Consider the following 20,923-nt stretch of genomic DNA (forward strand, 5'->3'; position numbering starts at 1 on the left):
ATTTTTCGTACCGCAGTACCAGTTTCTTTAGTCCCTCTGCATAGAAGTTCGCCGCCTGGGAATTCTTTGCTGTTTGAGTTGGTCGGTAAGCATTTTTAGTACCCACCTTGCACACACTTCGTGATATCTGAGCTTTCAGTTACAATCGTGCAAATTGTAATGCGGCTGACATAGGGAAATTCACCCGACAGACGACCAACGGTCAGTCGTCGATCTAATCGTAATTCCCGGTCCACTTGTTGAACAGTTTCATTGGTCTGGATTCTGGCCCTTCCACTCCGCTCTTCGTCGTGCACATTTGTGCGGCCAATTGTGAAGTCTCGTCGCTATTTTATGACCTTTCCTTCACTCATCACTTCATGTCCATATACTAGGCACAACTCCGCATAAATCCGAGACGCTGAGGATCCTTTTGCAAGCAAGAATCAAATTACAGCTCGCACTTCACAACAGGCGCGAGCAACGATTTTCGAAGACATTGTCGTTTGCATTCCCCGACGAGGAGACGACTACTGAGTCATACACAATAGCTTCGGTACCTTCGCGAAGAATTAACAGATGGCGCTGCACAAATAAGTCTTCATTCTGCCGTGTAAATATTTAAATACTAGCAAACGGCCCTTACCTTTTGAATGGCCCTCGTACTTGTTTCCGTTGAATAAGCAAATTCTTACGAAATATGCATCGAATCTGATGTAGTCACTTTCGATAATAACGAAGGTTTAGCTTTGTCAGAAAAAAATTGTAATGGTAATATGAATCTAATGCCACCCTACGGATACACACGGGGCACTAACACATGGTCGCCACTATCGTACACCCGTAGTGCTTTTACAAGATTCTACGTAACCCAGCACTAGTGCTTAACCAATGTATCACTCGCGTGAAAAATTGCGCCTTCCCCCAAAAGTGAGCACATGCCTAAATGGCCGTATTTTGTAGTGACGCTTTTCATACCCCATTCCTTTTGTTCTTCGTGATCGGTTTGCGTGAAGCCGCGCCACTTGCCACTTGCTATTTCTGGGATAAGCCGCTAGGCGCGACGGATGAGAAATGACTGAAACTGAAGGAAACCTCTGACCAAGATGCAGCCACGAGAAACGGTGGTTTGCACGGATTCTTTGCCTTTATTTCCTTTCATTTCTGAGTAACTGCGCATGTTGCAAAGTTATGATACTGCTACTTCGCCGTCTAGAGAGCTCCAAATTTCTAGGCGAGCTTCATTTTACTGGCTTTCTTTTGGGACGTAAAATACCAACAATTATTATATATTACCTTACTGGCTTCACCTTCACAGAACATTGAAGCTGTTGAAACCACTCAGTCACGGTCATGGACAGCAGCCTTAACCCCGATGTTATTGTATTTCTACTTCCCTGGTGTATATTCAACCTGTACATCGTCCTTGCGGCGAGACATATTGCTACATACTACATACGGACTCTCCGTACTTGATTGAACTCGTATAACTTTCCAATTCATACGGCATTTTCTTCGCAAATTGTTCTTCCTGCATGATATGTAACTTTAGACGATTTGCACGTACTTGCATACAATGAACTTAGTGCGCAGATTAGTAAATTTTCGGCCACAAAATCAGCGTCATACGCAACGCGCTGGCCCTAGGCGTAAAGAAGCTGCTTCGCCGGGGTCTTTCTGGTTAGACGTGTGCGTGAAGAGCTATAAAACAGGAAACAAGTAAGAACGCAAGACCATTTCATAGAAGTCGATTGTCGCATTCCGATTACACGAAGTCATTGAGCTATATGGCCACTTTCGGCAGTAGCGGGCCACGTGTACTCGTGAAAAACCAGTTTTTTGACACTTTTCGCTCCCTTGATCAGTCACTTACCTTGTCTACTCGCACTACTGATTCTTGTGTAAATGTTCCTAAATGTGCTGACAGATGGCAACAAGGCTATCATTTAGCCTTGAGTCATGCGCACTGTTACGTTCCTTCAGCCGCCCTGTACATCGCTCTGTTTTATGAACAATATGCCCGAACGACTAATTCCTCTTACAAGCAGGTTTAAGCTATCACACCCTCATTCCGTGGAAGACGAGTGATTTCTGCGTTGGTGTGATTCCATTCTTACAGCCTGAATCGTCTTTACATCGCATTGTGGAGGTGTAAGAACGAAATTATCGCATAGGCAGATTAATTCTGGTGGTCTGCATCGAAATTACACGGCAGCTAACGTTCTCTGTAATTGGTTTAAATACCTCCGAAAATGAAGTTCACGAAATGAAAGATGCAGTATACGCCTACTGCGTGATGGCGTAGTCACATTGACATTTGACCTGCTGACGCGGGCTAATTAACTTAATAAACGTGTCAAGCGCAATTTCATTTTGTCTGTGCAGCCAGGGAAAAAGCTCGTGTAGGCTAACCGCTACGCATTGGCAAAAATGCAACAATCTGTGCGCGTGCTATAAACACCGGTGATATTAGCACGCGGCGGCAAGTCCACATTGACCGTCGACGTGAATCGCTTGATTCACGCCATACAACGTTTCTCACATTACTGTGCCTCACAAGCAGTAGTTTTTCGTTCTAGCGTATCATAGCGAGGGGAAAAAAGACTGACGAAAGGTGGGTGCATGCAGGCCTCAGACATTCGACTGCAGAACATGGAGAAATCACTTGAGAGTTCACATATGTTCACCTATTTATTTCGTGTGATAATGAAATATTAGCCGCGAATATACTCTATATCTATAGCTTTTTCAGTACAAGTTAATAAGGACAGCTTGTCGCCCAGCATGCTCCGATGTGTAAGGATAATATATTGCTATACACAAGCCAATTGCAGGCTGGGCTCCTTGCTGGCATATCATTTCTGGCAGTATATATTTACGCCTAACAGGGACTTAGACGTCGACAGGATGAAACACTATCTGGCAGGTGTTTGTATGTTTTTATATCATTTCTACAAAAATGCATGCATCATACTCAGCAGGTTTACTTAACAAGTGAATAAAACTGCAGCACTTGTTTTGTCGACTAGGTGTTTGTTACCCTTTCCCTCGCGATACATGTTGCACGATGAAACTGCGTTAGCTTGTGCGCGGTGCTGTCGACTTTGCATTTGGCCAGTTTCTATCTAAGTATGCTTCTTTTCAGAGCGCTTGAAGCTTCTAATAATTTCGCGCAGTGAAGTCGTGAAGCGGCTACGCTGGTCGCGGGGAAACGTTGCGCCTCGCCCGGCGCCGACATGTGTCAGCGTGCATGGTCCGTGAGGCAGCCCTTTTCCAATCAAAGTAGCTAACTGTCCCTTTTTCTACGATGCAAGCTGCGCGCTGACTGGAGCACGCGCACACCCTGTGCATATAGAGCCACGCGGTGACATATCAGCGACCGCAGCCCCCTGCTGAGCCGTCGGCACGGCGAGCGGACAGCGCTGGCGTCGCTTGGTGTCTCACTCACCTCTGCTGCTCTCGGTCCCCATGTTTCTTTCGTCGTCTTCTGTTATTGCTGAACTACACTTATTGTTCGATATCTACACGAACTGTCGGCAACAGCCACGTTCAGGCAATAAAATTCCAGATATGATCTCGTTGTCTGACCATTTATTTTTGTCCTCAAGAGTGCATGATTGTCGTCCTCAGTGCTAGATGTGATAAACTCTGGTAGCTTTGCTTGAAGTACGTATCAAGAAATAATATTTATGAGCACTAACAGACGTATCAAGAAATAAGAATTATAACAGCACAAGTTTGCACTATGCCTGTTGTTATTTGACGCTGTTTGACGTGAATGCACTTACGCCGACGCCTAGTGTCAGATCTCCATCCCAACGACTAACCCCTTGTGGTAACTCAGGCAACACCTGGCTCGCCGTCCGCTGCAGCGAAAGGCATATAATTTGCGTGGTTGTCTCGTAGGTTTGCTTGGCCCGCAACGCTTTGCTGGCGAGACTTCGGCAAAGGTACGAGCATTTTAATCGACACCGTAGTGTCTTTGACAGCCAGTTGACTTGCGATGCGCTCAGTTTCACCCATGCCGGAGGTCGAGTTCGTAGTGCATGCTTTCAACGCTCGAAGGCGTTCTGCTTCCCACTGGCGTGTTTCTCCCTGTACCGAAATGTTCACTGTCACGAGATCTTTCCCGTCGATGTCGTTTCCTTTCTGTGGCACTTAGCGCAGCAGTATTCTTCTTCGGTTCCACAGCAAACGCAGCAGTAGGCTAATAATATAATAATTTATGGGGTTTAACATCCCAAAACCACCATATGATTATAAGGGACGCTGTAGTGGAGGGCTCCGGAAATTTCGACCACTTGAGGTTGTTTTAACGTGCACCTAAATCTAAGTACACGGGCCTCAAGTATTTTCGCCTCAATTGAAAATGCCGCCGCCGAGCCGGGATTCGATCTCGCGACCTTCGGGTCAGCAGTCGAGCACCATAACCACTAGACCGCCGTGACGGGTATAGCAGTAGGCTGCGCATAAATACTGCTGATCCATGCACTCCACACGCGAGGAGGCGTCACCATGCCTTCACTGCAGGTTAAGCCATCTCGGAATATTAACCATGTGCGGAAACTGCGGTGTCGCCGAAGCAGAAGACCTACCCCGCGTTGGAGCCTATACGCCGCGCTGACTACCGAAACACTCCACGAAGCGTTCCTTAGCGTCATGATGCAATAATTCGCTTCACCGCTCCTAGATGGCAGCACTACCTCTATCAAGAGCGTAGTGAGAGCGAGGAGGCATTAGGATGATGACAGTGGCGTGAGGTTGTGAAAGACGCTCATTTCTGCAATCTATAAGGGAGCCCGGCGCAGCGCCATGGGAGGAGGGGGAAGGGGAGTGAAAGACGTTTCAGGCGTTTCTGAGGCTTTGCTTTTCACCCTTTTCCGGCTCCTTTTTCTTGGCCGGTTGCCGACGAACGGGAATTAGCTAGTACGGAAGGCAAACCGATATCATTATTGTCCTCAGCCATCAAACGGTAAGAAACGCTAACTCATCTACATTGTAGAGCAAGTGCACCTTTCAACGATGATGACGAAAGTTATGCTAACATTCTTTTTGAAGCTGGGTGGTAGCACATGCCATCAAGCTCGTTCTTTCATGTTGCGTCTTGAGGGCGCGAGGTATGCCAATTAAAATGTTACTTTATGATCTCCAAACTACGCCGCAGCGCAATACTACCTCAAATACGAGCAAAATGATCACGCGAGGCTGAGACAGAAGCACCTTTCGACGAAGTGTGTTGTGCCACCTTCGGGCCACTATTGCTCGGCATCCAAGTTAAGAGAAACTTCTCTAGGTAATCTCGGATGCTGGATACTAGGGAATCTTGAAAGAGAGCCGGCGGCACAGTGGTAGAATAGGAGTGAAGGTCAAACGGGCTCCGCTAGTGCGTCGCCGAAGCGCTTCTGCATCAGTCATAAGGTGACGAAAGGAGTTTACGGGCGCAAAGACGCGCGACGCAAGGTTTCGCTGTGCTGTATAAGGCCGGTTATATTCCAAATTTTGTTGGCTTTAAAACGCTGTTTATGTTTTTGATAGCTTGTAGAGGCTGTCTGCCGATATCTTCCCGCAAAAATAAGTTTACCAGGATTCATCGAGCTACATAAATTCTGATAGGCGCAGGTAATCCGACAAGACTGACTCAGAGCGTCACTCGCAAGAAAGACGCGTGTACTTTTCTGGAAGTATGAAAATCCTTACCGGGGAGTGTTCAGCGCAAAAAAAAAGAAAAAATATTTGGCTTTCACATTATCGTAAGCAGCATCGGGTGTAGGTCATTTATGATCGCCTAGCTGCATAGGTCGGCAAGCTCACTCATGAGTCGACTCCCTCAGACTCACTCAGATCGGGCTGTGAGTCTGTGTCTTGGTGAGCCTGGGTAATATTTCGCTGAGTTTGAGTCCGAGTGAGTCCGGTTGAGGAAAATTTTAGTGACTCTGAGTCCGAGTGAGTCCAGTTGAGGAAAATATTGTTGAGTCTGAGTCCGAGGGAGCCCCAAGCATAAAATATATTTCTTTGAGTCAGTCAGAGTGCGCTCCACCTTTTATTGCCGACCCATGGTCTTATACTCACCTTCAGCATTACTATCAGCCTTATATCAGCTAACGTTAGCACTGAAATCTATTAACGCACTCGCGTTCATGCGCCACCTCAATATTTATTGATCAGGGGCGTGAGTTGGGGGGGGGGGGGGAGGCGTGAATTTCCCCCACAAACTCTTTCGCGGTAAGTTCTTGATAAAAATATCTCGGGTGAGTGACGTACTTCATAAAAAATGTCCTTACTGGATTGAAACCACTGATAACTCGTATTTGAAAGTACAAGATCAAAAGGCGTATCGTAGAGCACCGATACTGTGAGATATTGGCCTTAAAGAGCATTGACACCATGATCGAAAACGTTAATTTTACGCTAACGGACTCACATGTCGACTCACTCAGGCTCGCTCAGGCTCAGGTCAACCCGTCAGTCTGAGCCTGCGTGAGTCCGCCTGAGTAATATGTTGGTGAGTTCGAGTCCGAGTGAGTCCGGTTGAGAAAAAGTGTAGTGAGTCTGAGTCCGAGTGAGTCCGGTTGAGAAAAAGTGTAGTGAGTCTGAGTCCGAGTGAGTCCGGTTGAGGAAAATTTTGGTGAGCCTGAGTCCGAGTGAGCCCTCAGAGTAAAATATGCTTCTTGATCGAGTCTGAGCTAGCTCCAATTTTTCCGCCGACCTACGCCTGGCTGTAACTAAATTTCACTGTTGCGCTGTCACCACTTGTTTTAATATTGTTCAGCTCCCTAAGAACGAAAAGTAAACTCTGCCAAATAAAAGGAACAATGCAGTTTTATTGGCAATTGTGAATACAAATGCGCTGTAACAGAAAGTGAATACTTTTTCAAGGTTCCAGTGTACATTTAAATAAATGTGCACTGCAACTGCACTCAAATGCATTCAGTTCTACACCCTTGCAATTTTTAACAGTATCGCGCGACGGTGAGCGCGGGATAGGGTCGCGTCGAATATTCTCGAAAGGTAACACTGAGCGGCGAGCGCCATCTGCTACGGTGTTTGCTTCAACATATCTTTAAGTAATCTTTAAGTAAACAGCGCCGTACAACGGAGCACACCGGGGAAATGGTCAAGAGTATGCGCATGCGCGCTATGCGCAGCCAAGTGCAAGTGTCCTCGGCTGTGCTAGGCGGATTCACTTTCCGCAGTGTCATCCGCTCTTTTTTCTATCATTTCTTATGCACGCTTTTCACAGATAATTACCTAAACCAATTGGCCATAGAATTTCAGCTGGTGTCATGCAGTTAATTTCTTATTTACTCAAAAGCATTATCTAGCCCGAAAACGTACATGCCCAAAGAGAGCGACATCAGTGGGCGTGCCTCGGCCTCCTCGACGCTCACGCCTTCCAAGTGGATGTGTACGGCATTCATAAAAAAAATTACACAATCTCCCGCTAAAGAGCACCAGAGGCGATGCGAAGCCGGAGCACTTGCACGATCGCGTTCCGTTGGCGTTCATTGTGCATGCTACCGACCTCGCGTCGTGGAACGCGAAGAGGGACGCTACGCGCGTCGTATCTTCCATCTAGCCTGGCCGTTAATTCTCACAGGGCGAGCGGGGAACGCGGTCGACAGGCGGGCGAGAGGGGGGCAGCGTAGGAGAGGAGAGAGAAGGGGAGGGGACGCGCATGCGCTCGAGCTCATCGCGGCGTTGCGCAGGAGAGAATTTCGGCATGTCTAGCCCGCGTTTCAGAGGAAGAGTGGAAAGGGGGAGGGGAGAGGGAATGTGGAGAGGGAGAGGGGAGGGAGAGAGGGGAAGGGGAGAGGGAAAGTGGAGAGGGGAGGGGGAGAGGGGAAGGGGAGAGGGTGAGGGAGAGGAGGTGTGTGGAGAGGGTATGCGCATGCGCAGTAAGGGTGGTCACGCCGCACACCACCGGATTGAGCTCGGCCTTAAGATACTTCGCATCCAAAAATTCGGCAGATCCCACACCATGTGGGAATCGGTTTCATGTGAAGCAGTCAGCGACAGTGGCGCAGCCTGAAGGGGGGGGGGGCACAGGGCCTGTACCCCCCCCCCCCGAAATTTTTTTCTGCCATACACAAAATGACACTCGACCACACTTACCTGCCCGCACCCTCCGTTTGCAAAAATGCAGCGAGTTTGCTGCATTTTTTGCTTTCAGTCAAGCGTTACGAGGTGGATCGTTGTAGGTGTAGTAGTTGTGGGCTCACCAGGCACGTCGACAACACTGGCGTTTAAAGGGTAACTCATGGACTGACGTAACGTCAGCACTCACGTTAGAGCTAGAGTGTACTAGAACAGGGGAGTGCTCGGAACGGCCGCAGCACCAATGTACAGAAAGTGAAGCCCAAACAGGGTCAATCCGCTTGTGGCGCTGCGATCGGTAGTCTGCAATGTGTCGTCGTTTAAGTGTTGCGCGCGGCTCCGCCAAAGTGGTGCAGGGGTAGAATGCCCGCTTCTCACTCAAAAGGCCCGGGTTCGAATCGCAGCTGTAGATGGTGAGTTTTATTCTTTGTGTCACCTTTTATTGCGGTGTTGGTTTTCCTTTCTTTCTTAAAATTAGCTTGTGTTGCTACGTATCGCTAAAAAAACGTAAAATGTGAAATCTCGTTTCGAGTCTCGTGTTCGCGAAAATCTCGGAGGCCATACTTTACGTTTTTGTTCAATCGCGGGCGGTGGCGCTGCAAATACCTGCACTCACTGTCAAATTTCTTCTATTGTACTTCACATGCTGCAGCCCCGCCACGGTGGTCTAGTGGTTATGGCGCTCGACTGCTGACCCGAAGGTCGCGGGATCGAATCTCGGCCGCGGCGGCTGCATTTTCGATGGAGGCGAAAATGTTTGAGGCCCATGTACTTAGATTTAGGTGCACGTTAAAGAACCCCAGGTGGTCAAAATTTCCGGAGCCCTCCACTACGGCGTCTCTCATAATCATATGGTGGTTTTGGGACGTTAAACCCCAGATACTACTACTCACATGCTGCGTTACTTTTTGAACCAACACGTAGCAACGGAAGCTAGTTTTAAGAAACAAAGGAAAACCAATACAGCTGCAAAAGGTGACACAAAGATTAAAAACCCACCATCTACAGCTGCGATTCGAACCAAGGCCTTTTGAGTGGGAAGCGGGCATTCTACCGTTACAAAAATTCTCATTGAAAAACCATAGAGAAGTTATTGAGCAATGTCAACAGATGGCACTGAAAATACATTGCGGATCAATAGAAAAACTGTTGAGAAAACTGTTGACCAGTATTGAAAATTGGCCCGCGACTTTCAATTGAAAGACCATTATGTAAGTCAACATCGATATATCGTTGAGAGGAAAAGAAACGCCAATTGAAAATACATTGTGGATCAATAGAAAAACCGTTGAGCAAGCTATTGACCAGTATTGAAAATTGGCCCGCGACTTTCAATTGAACGACCATTAAGGAAATCAATATTGATTTATCGTTGAAAAAACGGTGAACGTCAAATTGAAGCATTGTTGATAGGGTTTTCACATAGCCTGACTGAGATCATTCTTGATTTGGGAAAACGGCCAAATGTAAATGTAAGTACGTGTGCACTGCAGGCCTAGCTAGGTCACCTTGGGCCTGTAGTACTTAAGTGCCTACATTTTCATTTGCCCATTCTTTCAAAACAACAATAATCTCAATTACGCGACATAGCTTCAGATTGCTGCCAGCTGGAATAAAACCTTTAACATCATCGTTTATGAATACACTGCTTGTTTTTCACACGCTGTAAGGTGCAGCAAAGGAGGTAATGTTTAAAACTTACTCAAATCTGTATTATATCTCGCACTCTATCACAGCCAAAGCTATATACCAGTCTCCTCTACCAACAGATATTCACACAGGTCATATTTTAGCAGTGTACGTGGCTCCCTTTGTCCAGTCAGGTAGTGTTTGCAGGGTGCAAACACCTGCGAGTAAACGACACTTATACTTGCACCCGAGGTTGGTGACACCAAGGCACATGCCAAGCATCAACACATTAACGCTGCCATGAACTTCTGTTCTTCTCTATCAGCTTGTTTTAATGGACACTAGCCGAGTTTCCGTGTAACTTGGGAAGAAAGAAGAGAACAGTTTTCTAAGTAAAATATTTATTTTTAAGCAACAACTTTTGTTCAAGTTCCTAAGTATTTGTGGTTTGACATAGATGTGCAAACTGCATCCAAGTTGACAAAATAAGTTAAACACTATGTAAAGCACCACTCTAATAAATAAATTTTAGACAACTACAGGTACCAGAAGGTAAAAAAGAGCATAAACACTGCTGACAAGGCACACACACTACGGGAAGAAATGTGCTGAAGGAGTGAACAAGGCTCATACTGGTTTCAAAGCCCAAATTCAAGGATCTTCAAGGATTCCTATAGAAGGTTCTTGGAGGATGGAAGGCAGCATCACAAGTATCAATTTTCTGCTCTAACAAAGTTTCCAAAACAATACGGGCAGCTTTAAGCATTTGAAGTAAAAAATGGGATTCAGCCAAGTGAGAACCTAGAGACAATGAAGCCAAGGAAAGTATAAAGCACATAATTCGTAGGCTTTAACTGTAGAGTAGTAATTATGACATAAATGGAAAGGAATTAAAGAGGATGAAAAATCAACTTGCTGCTGAGAGGGACCAAATCTACAACCTTGAGATAATGCGTCCGATACTCTACCTGATCATATTAGCTTCCTGCTGTGCACAAAATTCACAGCATTGATGCAGCTGCTGGGACATCTTTTATATTAGATAAGTAATCTTGTTCAGTTCCCCCGTCTCACTTTTTCAGGCATTGAGAAACTGTTCAGTTTTATGACGGTGATGTACGACGCTTCTACTTTTTCCAAGTACTGACCTGCTAAACAAAATAGTAATGACTGCTTCAAAATTTTATCCCCAATTTTTTACAATTTAATCGTTGAATACATTTTTGACTCCATGCAGTCATCATGCTTCTCCTGTTTTGGGGCTTTGATAACAATTGAGTCAAGTGCGAATTGGATTTATGCCAGTAGAGCAATCAACTTAGCAAATATCCTCTACATATAAAGTCAAGGTTATTGCCTACACAAAAGAGCAATAACAATCACTACATGGGAGTCAATCATTAAGCCTGAGCAGCAATGCCATCAGCTTTAGTCAGAAGTACTTGGTTTCTAGCACGAAGCATCAACTTTTTTTCACATTTTGCCTGCATTATAGGACAGTGGATGTTTGTTGAGCTAGAAGATCTTTCACACGTAGTGAGCTTGCTATAGAAGAAGAGAAGCTAGGCGCTGGAAGTGAAGTCGAGTCCCGAGGAGCCAAATCAAGAGAAAGGGGGAGAAGGCAGAGCGTCACTTGCGGAAACGAAATGAATCATCGGTCAAGCAGTGATGCAAGCAAGGTAAACACAGTAGCGGAATCATCATTGAGCACGACATGTTCCCTCAGTTTGCTAGACAAATGTTTACAGAACACAGAAAGAAATTAGTATTGTCAATATTGGCCACTATATGCTTAGAAATTCCAAAGGTTTTCAAGGGTTTCAGGGCTTTAAAAATGTACTTTTACTTTTTCAAGGGTTTTCAATCGTTTCAAGGACCTGCATGCACCCTCAGTAAAGGAGCAGATCACAATTTAAAGTGGAATGTGCGCCCTATGAATACCACCAAAATATGGGATTGCAAACTTGAAGCTTGATTGAGCGCTCACTTAATGCAACTGCACATAAACTTACACATTACAATATTGCAACACTTGACTAGTGAATGCAATTAATGTTAAATTAGCGTAACGCGATTGTTCGTACACTTGCACATTATAAAATCACAGTCGTTCACTATTGGTAGCACCACCGCTCTTCATCTGTTCAGGCAACTTCGGTTCCCTCGACAGAAGTGGGGCCAAGGTGTTCTTTACATTCGTGGCCAGCGATTTGTGACAGATGAAGCCTGCGACAGAAGGACAGGACACTTATAACTAAAAGTTCCACGAGAAAAATATAACAAACTTTGCACACGTCACGATGAAATTATTTGATTAGTTCTGTATGGGTAGAACTGCAGTGCATGACCAGCACATTGCGTTCCCCAGTAAAAATGCAAAAGAGGGCAAGAACGAAAAGCACGCTATGCCAGAGCTTTATGAACACCTTCTATGTCAAAGGTGTGAACCATACTTTACCACTTTGGCTGCAGCATAATTTCCAGCTAGACATATAACAAACATAAGAGGAGAGACAGGGCAGAGCTCTTGCCTTCAACTGCTGAAATTCATTCACAAACCCAGAATATCCCCAGTAGACAAACAAATGATCCAACAAGTGTGCCAGAAATAACATTCAAGCAGGCCGGCAAAAAAATTTCACTGGCGACAGAAGTCATTGTTGGTAAGCTTCTTAAGACATGCCACTTCTTGCCCAACGAGTTCAAAAATGGCACACTTACATATTTATCACCAGCCATGGAAATGCAGCAGTCTTACTGCCTGTCTGTCTAGAGAGCAGTCAGAGCCCACATATCTAGTTAAAACACGAGTTAGGTTTTTAGTTTTAACAGTCAAATAAATAGAGTGCATTGCTCAGTGGATTTGCTTGCACGTAAAGTGACTTCCTTTCATGTCTGATTGCTTCAATTTCGTCAGCTGAAGCCTAGTGCTCTCTGGCAGTTGAGCTGCCAAAAAGATTGAGCTGCCTCTGCCCCTTCACTCTTCATTTTCCTGTTCAGCATAGGCGTAAGGAGATATGTCACAGCTAAAGCAATCACACAAACTAGCCCAACTCTCTTATTTAACTTTGCCTACTGCGTAACAATATGTTTACTAAGAAAACTTACAAAAACTACGAGACATTTTGAAGTAATTTTGTCTGTTTACCCAAGTGAGATGCAAACAGCTTTTGGAAGTTCGTATCGTGTAGCATATTTTCATTGCTCCTAAACAAAATTTCACCACGCCACAAGAATTAAGAGTCGCTTCAATTTAATTTGCATCGTACAAGCTGATATGCTGTTAAGTGCATTTTGTATGTCATAATTACTCTTCATAGGCTTCTCTACAAACAAACGTTAACACGGCTGACCAATGAAGTGTGTTTTCAAACTTCAGAACACCATTTTACTTTGGCTTTACTGCAGTTATGCAAGCTGGTTAAACTAAAGCCTGCAGAACACAACAGCTATCAGAAATGTTCTGTTTCAAAAGTGGCATATTCACTGTGGGATACACTTGTAAGAATATTATTTTTTTTATAACTATAAACCCACACTTACTGACAAGCAGTCTAAGACAGCCAAATGCTCCTTTTGAAGTAAGAAATCACGAAAGAGTTGAACAGTTTCACAGTGGGATTCTAAGGTACATGTCACAGTTTGTAAGAAGCGAAAAATAGCAGACATCAAACGCCTATTCAGAGCTGTTTGATTTAGTCAGCATGTTGAAAAAAGTTAAACACGTTTTCCCTAACTTAGCAGCGAAGTTGATTGATGGCGTGTTATAAATGGGCTAGGTGCTTACTGGCAAACAAGCACCAAACATCACATGCAAATATAAGGGGACCACCAATCACACAGGACATCGAATAACTCATCTGGAATACAATATCCTATTAGCTTGTAGTGAAGTTTTAAACAGCAGACGGGACAATGTTAACGCCCAAGCTATGGAACGCGCAAAAAATGTCATAATATCCGGGGTTTAACGACCCAAAACCACGATATGATTATGAGAGATGCCGTAGTGGAGGACTCCGGAAATTCCGAACACCTGGGGTTCTTTAACATGCACCTAAATCTAAGTACACGGGCCTCAAACATTTTCGACTCCATCGAAAATGCAGCCGCCGCGACCGGGATTCGATCCCGCAAACTTCGTGCCAGCAGTCGGGTGCCATAACCACTAGACCACCGTGGCAGGGGCCAAACAATGTAAAAAAGAATATGGAAGTCACTGAGCATTACAGTACAAGGAGCGTGCATGCAAAAATTTGCTTCATCTAGTGACAAGATAGTCGGCACACCATTAATAGATATGGCAGCAGAAGTAACATTGCTCAATGATAAGACACCTCATGTGTCCCTTTTTTCCTTTCCTCTGTGAAAATTACTTTTTGAAACTGCAATATATTGCTGGATTTTACTAATAACATTCAGTTCGTAGTCAGCACTCTGGCTGTGCTCTACCAGTCTTGCTCTTCGTTATTGCTGTTTTACACATAAGTGTAAAGAATACTTGAATGCCATAGTCCGCTGCCAGTTCATTGGCACAACTTGGTTAGGGCAAATACAATGCCTAAGACGGCACTCTAACACACAAGCATGCATACCTTACAACTTGTTTTACCAAGTTTTACTTCATCATGAAACTCTGAAAATCAATTTAATTCTGCCTCGCATAGATGTCCCAAGTTTCCTCAAACAGTGAGATATCCTGCTATGGCGCTGTGCAGGTAGCTGACAACATATTTTTTCAGCACATCCTACCAGAAGCAGGTGGCCACAAGCATGAATGGCCAAGTGGAACATGTATATGACATGCACTTGCTATTACATATTGTTTCCTGTCTTGGAGTTGCTCACAATATAGGAGCAATAAGTCTCTCAATTGAAAAGGTCTAAACTGTCGCTTTGTAGTGATGGAAACAAATACCATTTAATATGGCCTTGTCCAGACTTGCAGGAAGAATGCTTCCATCTTTCACAGCAAGCTGTCCACCACTTGTCTCTTGAGCAGCTGTCTATGCTGGATACATGCATAACAGATAACAAAAAGTTCCGTCAACTTGCGCACAGAGTCCTTACAGTACAGAAGTAGTAATATTAAGCATGATGGCTTAACACAGGCATATCATTCATTATATACCAAAATTGTCCTCGAAAATAGGCCCAGGATGCATTAAGAACAAGTATTAGAGTAGTAGTGGGTCACTGCAAATAATTGTAATTTGCATTGGGTGTCGAATTTTTCCTACAATTGTGTATTACAAAAGGGTGAGATATACAGCTTGCCATATATGTAATTTGAACACAAGAAAACTCCAGGAGCACTCCCACCAAAATATTAAATAAATATACGTGTGGTCAATTTGCAGAATGGATGACAATGAGCCCATTTATTGTATGACATCATGAATGTGGAGATTTCAAAAAAGCTTAAGATTCAGTAAAAGAGCAAGAATGCCAGATGGGACAGAAAAGATTGAGCACTGTGTCAGTTTTTCTGTCCCTCTGCTGTTCTTACTTTCATTAAATCTTGGGCACGCTTTAGCAACATGCCCAATTTTCCTCTCTCTGAAACAACTATCCTTGCTGTACTAAAGTCCATTCATGTGCAGACCTGGTCCTTTGCACTAGAAGTGCCTGTTCAATTTAATGAGCCCTTGATCCACTCCCGTTGTTTTGTTCTTTAATAGCAAGGGCCTCGTGCCAGCAAACTTGATGCCCTCAGGTAGCACATGACGGTTTATTGATCAGCTACCAGCTCGTAGATTTCACGGGCTATGCGACACCAGCATGACTACGAATGCTGGTGTGGCACTGCCAGGATTACACACACAGAAGTGCCCAGTGGGGTGGATGAGAGAACGACTATGTCGTAGCTAGAGTGGTGGAGTATGAGATGCAACACTTTGTTGTAGGTTCAGGCCCTGGCAGCAGAATGTTTGTATTTTTGTCTACATTATTTCCTCTTTATGTCATAATTACTACACTACTTTTAAAAACTACAAATAATCTCCCCTATACCTGCCTTGGCTTCATCAGGTTTTGTCGAACAAAAAAACTGAGCCCCTTGATCTATTCCATTTTTTTTAGTTTGTTCAATTTCTCAGTGCTGTAATCACGCCTGAGAACCAGTAACCTCACTGTGATCTGCAAACACGTATACAGAGATCAGAAATTGCGTTCTCTAATTAATTACTTCATAAACTAAAGCAGCATTGTCACCAGTTTCACTGAATGCTAGATCTTAGTTGTGCATCCTGCAAATAAGAACCCCCTTTCAATTTCCTCTTTCTTTAGCAAAGCACGAAGGAAAACTATACAGTACAACACAATCAAGTAGTGTTTCAATGCACCAGCGCAGCCTAATAAACCATTTACCATTTGGGATAAGAAGCTTTTGCAATGGTGCTATTCCCTGTTACAAGAATTTGTATTAGAATGTGTATGGTTCATCAAAGAAAATATGAAATGGCATGTCAGATATCTGACCCAATTTTTATAACACAAACACAGCAACAAAAAGAGCATGTAATTGTTAATAAGCTTAATTGAACCGACACTAAATATCAAGCACTCATTACCTACTTTTTAATTGCTGACTTGAGTGAAGTTGTTTATATTAGAAAGTTGTGGTGCATGACAATTTAGCACATACCAAGTTTTGCTTGAAATGTCGTCCCTTCCTTGTCACGTGCAGTTCAGACACGCCGCGTGTCCCGCGCCAGTTTCGATATCAACCTTAAAATTGGAAGTTGAATATCTGGGATAACGTGCAACTCTCGCGATTTCAAAAAAAAAAAAAAAAACGGCATGCCACAACTTGGCACGCACAATATCTTTTTAATATAAACTACCTCCCTAAATAATTTAAAAGTGGATGAACGAGTTGTTAATTAACAGCGTAAATGTAATTTTGCTTGCGGCAAAGTATTTCCGCCTCGACTTCAAGTTCATGAGCGAAAATGACAGGAGCCTGACTGTCACACAACGTTTATAAAAATATGTAATGTCCAAAAAGAAAACACACACACTACATGCATGCTGTGCGACTTCCCGTTAAGTTTGATGCGTGTACGTCCTGTTACTACCAGTATCCATAGCGTGATTCACACAAATGCATTGCTTCAAATGGGCATCCAGCACACATCTAGGTGCTACGAGCCGCGACCTTGCGCATTTACACCACAGAAAGGGTGTGGAACGACCAGTATGTTTAAAAGCGGACCCACTTTTACGGCGACAAGGCAATGTGCAAGTCGCTCCAAGCGACGATCTCGTGCAGCTAAGTTATAACGGCTCAACAACACAAGGCGTGCGTGGCAGGAGCACAGAATCCCGTAATGGAACGCGCATTCTTCAGCTTGTTTTCAACTGTAATCAACGCACACGGCAACCGCTCCATAGAAAGGTATAACGAAGAGCACAGAAAGCAGCGATACTAGCACAATGCATACTTTTTTAGCAGGCCCTTGCTCTTGCGCAGCATCCCTTCTGTGGTAACTGGCCGCCCGCCCAGGCACTCTTACCTGCATAAAAGTTTTCCATGCACTAAGGTAACTCAGTAACGCAATTTGGCAACATTCTTGAACTCACCGAGGTGTTGTATCCGCTGCGGCGACTGTCTCGTCAAACGGCCCGCGCTTGCGATCTTGTTCAAAGCTCGCGTCCGTTGGTTGGTGCCGCGACGACGCATCGCCGCCGTCGATTCCATGTCAAACAACGACCCGAACGTCCCGACACGCGATGTAAGTAGTACGTGTTCATTCAACAACGATAACCGCACGTAATATTGATAAACACGGTAAAAATAGATGCGCGAAACACCACTTCGTTCGCAGCGAGCGCAGGCAGCCTTTCAACGGAACCCGTTTGCGTCACGTGTTCACTGACGTCTCTGCGCGTGCGCGTTCTTCGGTTTGAACTGATTGGCTCTCTCGCTCAGCGGGTGATTTGAATCCTTGAACTGAGTTGCGGCAACTCTCTCTCCCTTCCGTCTACTGCATCTCCCTGTTCATGGCCTCCGATACGCCGGCACGCAATCTTAGAGGCCATGGCTTGTTCACCACTTCTTTCTCGGACGCGCGCCTGTACTGTACTGTACAATCGGGCGGCCGCAACGTGTCAACCGCGTCTGATCGGTTCTTACTACTACTACTACTACTACTACAGCGCTTTTGCTGTTTAAAAATATACAGCATCTGTACACGAGTGGTGCGTTTTAATTACTGCTAAAAGTAACAGCTGCTGTCTTTACGGTTGGCTAAGTGTGCACGTCCGTGCGTGTGCAAAACAAAAGCACGTCGAAAACCGGGGCCTTTTGACAACAAGTGTTCACTGTGCTACTTAATACCTCTTCGCAGGCACGTAGCAAGCCCCCCCCCCCCCCCCCCCCCCCCGAAAAAAATCGTTTCTACGTGCCTGCCTCTTCGTATTGAGCAACGAACCAATGGTACCATCAATGCCTCGCCCTTAGTGTGATTCAGCTGCACTTTCTTTCTTATTGATGTACTTTGTTAGCCTTAATTGATATATTCTAAGTTGGGCATGTAAGCAAGTTACTATCAATTTGAAACTGCCCATTTAAACACTATTCAAAAGCACGTCGTCGTAATAAAAGCAGGAGAAAATACTTATCTGTTGAAAGGCGACAGCTGATCGACAAAACAGTAGTTTAACAAACTTCGTTTCTGGGCAAGTTCGTTTATATTCGAAAAGAAAGCCAACGTACTGTGTATACTGAATAGTAACAGAAACAGCAATACTGCACTGAATTCCACTATTTATGTCTTGAAAGAGGCTGTTTTCCTGTGCGTGACCGTTATCCCGCTTCGACATTGCGCTTTGCAGTATTCCATGAAATACGTTGTCCTTGGCAATGGACAAACGAAGGCGGAAAGACCATACGGTCCTTGCAGTTATATTAGTTTCTTTTGTGAGTTACTGTGTTCGTTAAAAGTGCGATCTATAAATACAAGACAAGATTTACAAGTTTCGATGCGTTTTTATAGCATCATTGATCCCAGGAGGGTTAGAGGCAAAGAACCCGCGCAAAAAAAAAAATCTCTTCTCGGGTGCGTAAATAGGGCATTAGTGGTAAATTACGATGAGAATGAACGACACACACATCACAGGTGTAACCATGTGGCGGGCGGATTGAGGGGGGCGGGCGGGGCCGAGAGAGCACGCGCCTCCAGACCGGCCGTGGTTTTACAATAAAGGATCGGTCGAGAAGAGAGCACTGCGAAGAGTGTTCACAAAAGAAACGTGGGGTTTCAAAGGTAAGGGTACGAGGAAGTTCTGTAGATCCGGTACACATATGGTTGGAGAAATGAAAGGGCGTACTTACGAAAATTGCGTGCATTTTACTGGTTTGTGAACGTTTTGGCCGTGGCACAGCCTTCGTCAGTCAGAACTTTGACCAGTGCGCACGCGCATGGGCGCGTGTGTTTGCGCGTGCGTGTGTGTATTTGCATGTGTGTGCGCGCGCGTGTGTGTGTGTGTGTGTGTGTGTGTGTGTGTGTGTGTGTGTGTGTGCGTGCGTGCGTGCGTGCGCGTGCGTGCGTGCGTGCGCGTGCGTGCGTGTGTGCGCGTGCGTGCGTGTGTGTGCGTGTGTGCGTGTGTGTGTGTGTGTGTGTGTGTGTGTGTTTGGACTGACCTGCATGCAGTATCAAAATTTATGAGGCAATGATTGCACCAAGTTCCACTGGCAGTGAATAATGCCTCGATGGTATTTCGACATAATTGCGTCAATGACATTTTTATTCCAAACTATACTCAACAGAAATACTGTTAGTGAGATATTTCCTCAATTGTATTTCAAAATAATTGCGTCAATGAAATTTCTATTGCAAAGTGCTCAAGAGAAATATTGTTTACGAATTATGTCCTCAATGGTATTTCGATAGAAATGAGTCAATAAAATTTTTATTGCAAAATGGTCAACAGAAATACTGTTTTGCGAATTATGTCCTCAATGGTATTTCGATAAAAATGAGTCAATGAATTTTTTATTGCAAAATGGTCAACAGAATTATTGTTGAGGAAATATTCCCTCAATGGTATTTCGATTGAAATGAGTCAATGCAATATTTATTGCCAAGTGCTCAACAGAATTATTGTTGACGAAATATTCCCTCAACGGTATTTCGATAGAAATGAGTCAATGATAGTTTTATTGCGAACTGCTCAACAGAAATGTTGTTGACGAAGTATTGAAGCAAGTCAATGTGTATTGCGGAATCATTGATAATCAATAAAGTCAATAATTCGATCATACTCCGGCAATGGAAAATCAACAGTCATTTTCATAAGGGTAACCCTGCACCACGTCGGCGGAGCCGCGCGCAACTCTTAAGGCTCTGATATACTCCAACGTAACGTCGACGAGCGCGCGCGCGCGTCGCGGCGACGTTACGTCAGCAAAAAACAGCCCTCTATAGTCCGGCGTCGGCTGACCGCCGAGGCGACCGACGGCTGCTGGCGCGCTCGGGCGTCGCTCGGCGCCGAATAGATCCTGCTGCATTTCGCGCCGGCCGCGCTGGACTCGCATGTACAGGAACCTGCTTCGCGGGCTGTTTCGTCGGTCCCCGACAGGTGGCGCGGGCGTTCTTCGCTTTACTGCGCATGCGCTCCTCTAGATGCGATCGCACCGGCGCGTTGGAGCCGGCTCGACTGTAGCGGAGACCGATTTGCGCCTGGGCGTAGCGTCGCCGGCTCGGCGTGACGAAACGCAACGTCCTCGCGCGCGCTCGCGTCGGACGTCGGAGTATAACAGAGCCTTCAAACGGCGACACATTGCAGACTACCGAACTCAGCGCTGCGAGCGGATTGACCCTGTTTGGGCTTCACTTTTCGAAGCTCGTTCCGAGCACTCCCCTGTCTTAGCACACTCTATTAGAGCACATACGTCAGTATTATCGAAACGAAGTGCATTTTGTGACGCGATAATGTGAGTATCATTCGTAACTTTCGTTAGCGTATTAGTCCGGGGTTGAGCGACGCTTGAATATAGCTTGCTGATTCATTGTAACAAGAGACAGGGCGTGCAAACACGGACACAAGAAAGAGATCAGGACACCACAAACGCCGACTAACAACTGAAGAGACGCACAACGGCTGAAAAGAAAGAAGGCACGGAAACTTATCTGCGCATGCCCATGCAACCGGCGAACCTATCAATCCGGCACGCGTGGCGGTCTACGTGGAAGATAACTGTTAAGGCATTTGATTT

At 45.1% G+C, this 20,923-nt stretch overlaps 1 long non-coding RNA gene across 1 annotated transcript; it reads right to left on the reverse strand.

Moving 5' to 3' along the window:
- Nucleotides 1-10,147: 10,147 nt before the first annotated feature.
- LOC125756892 (uncharacterized) lies at nt 10,148-17,522 on the reverse strand. The gene is made up of 4 exons (XR_007414849.1): nt 17,287-17,522; nt 17,148-17,219; nt 14,621-14,713; nt 10,148-11,928 (listed from the first exon to the last, which is right to left on the reverse strand). It is a non-coding gene; the product is annotated as an uncharacterized LOC125756892 (long non-coding RNA).
- Between the last annotated feature and the right edge of the window lie 3,401 nt (nt 17,523-20,923).

Source organism: Rhipicephalus sanguineus, chromosome 1 (assembly GCF_013339695.2).
Source record: "Rhipicephalus sanguineus isolate Rsan-2018 chromosome 1, BIME_Rsan_1.4, whole genome shotgun sequence".
Classification (NCBI taxonomy): Eukaryota; Metazoa; Arthropoda; class Arachnida; order Ixodida; family Ixodidae; genus Rhipicephalus; species Rhipicephalus sanguineus.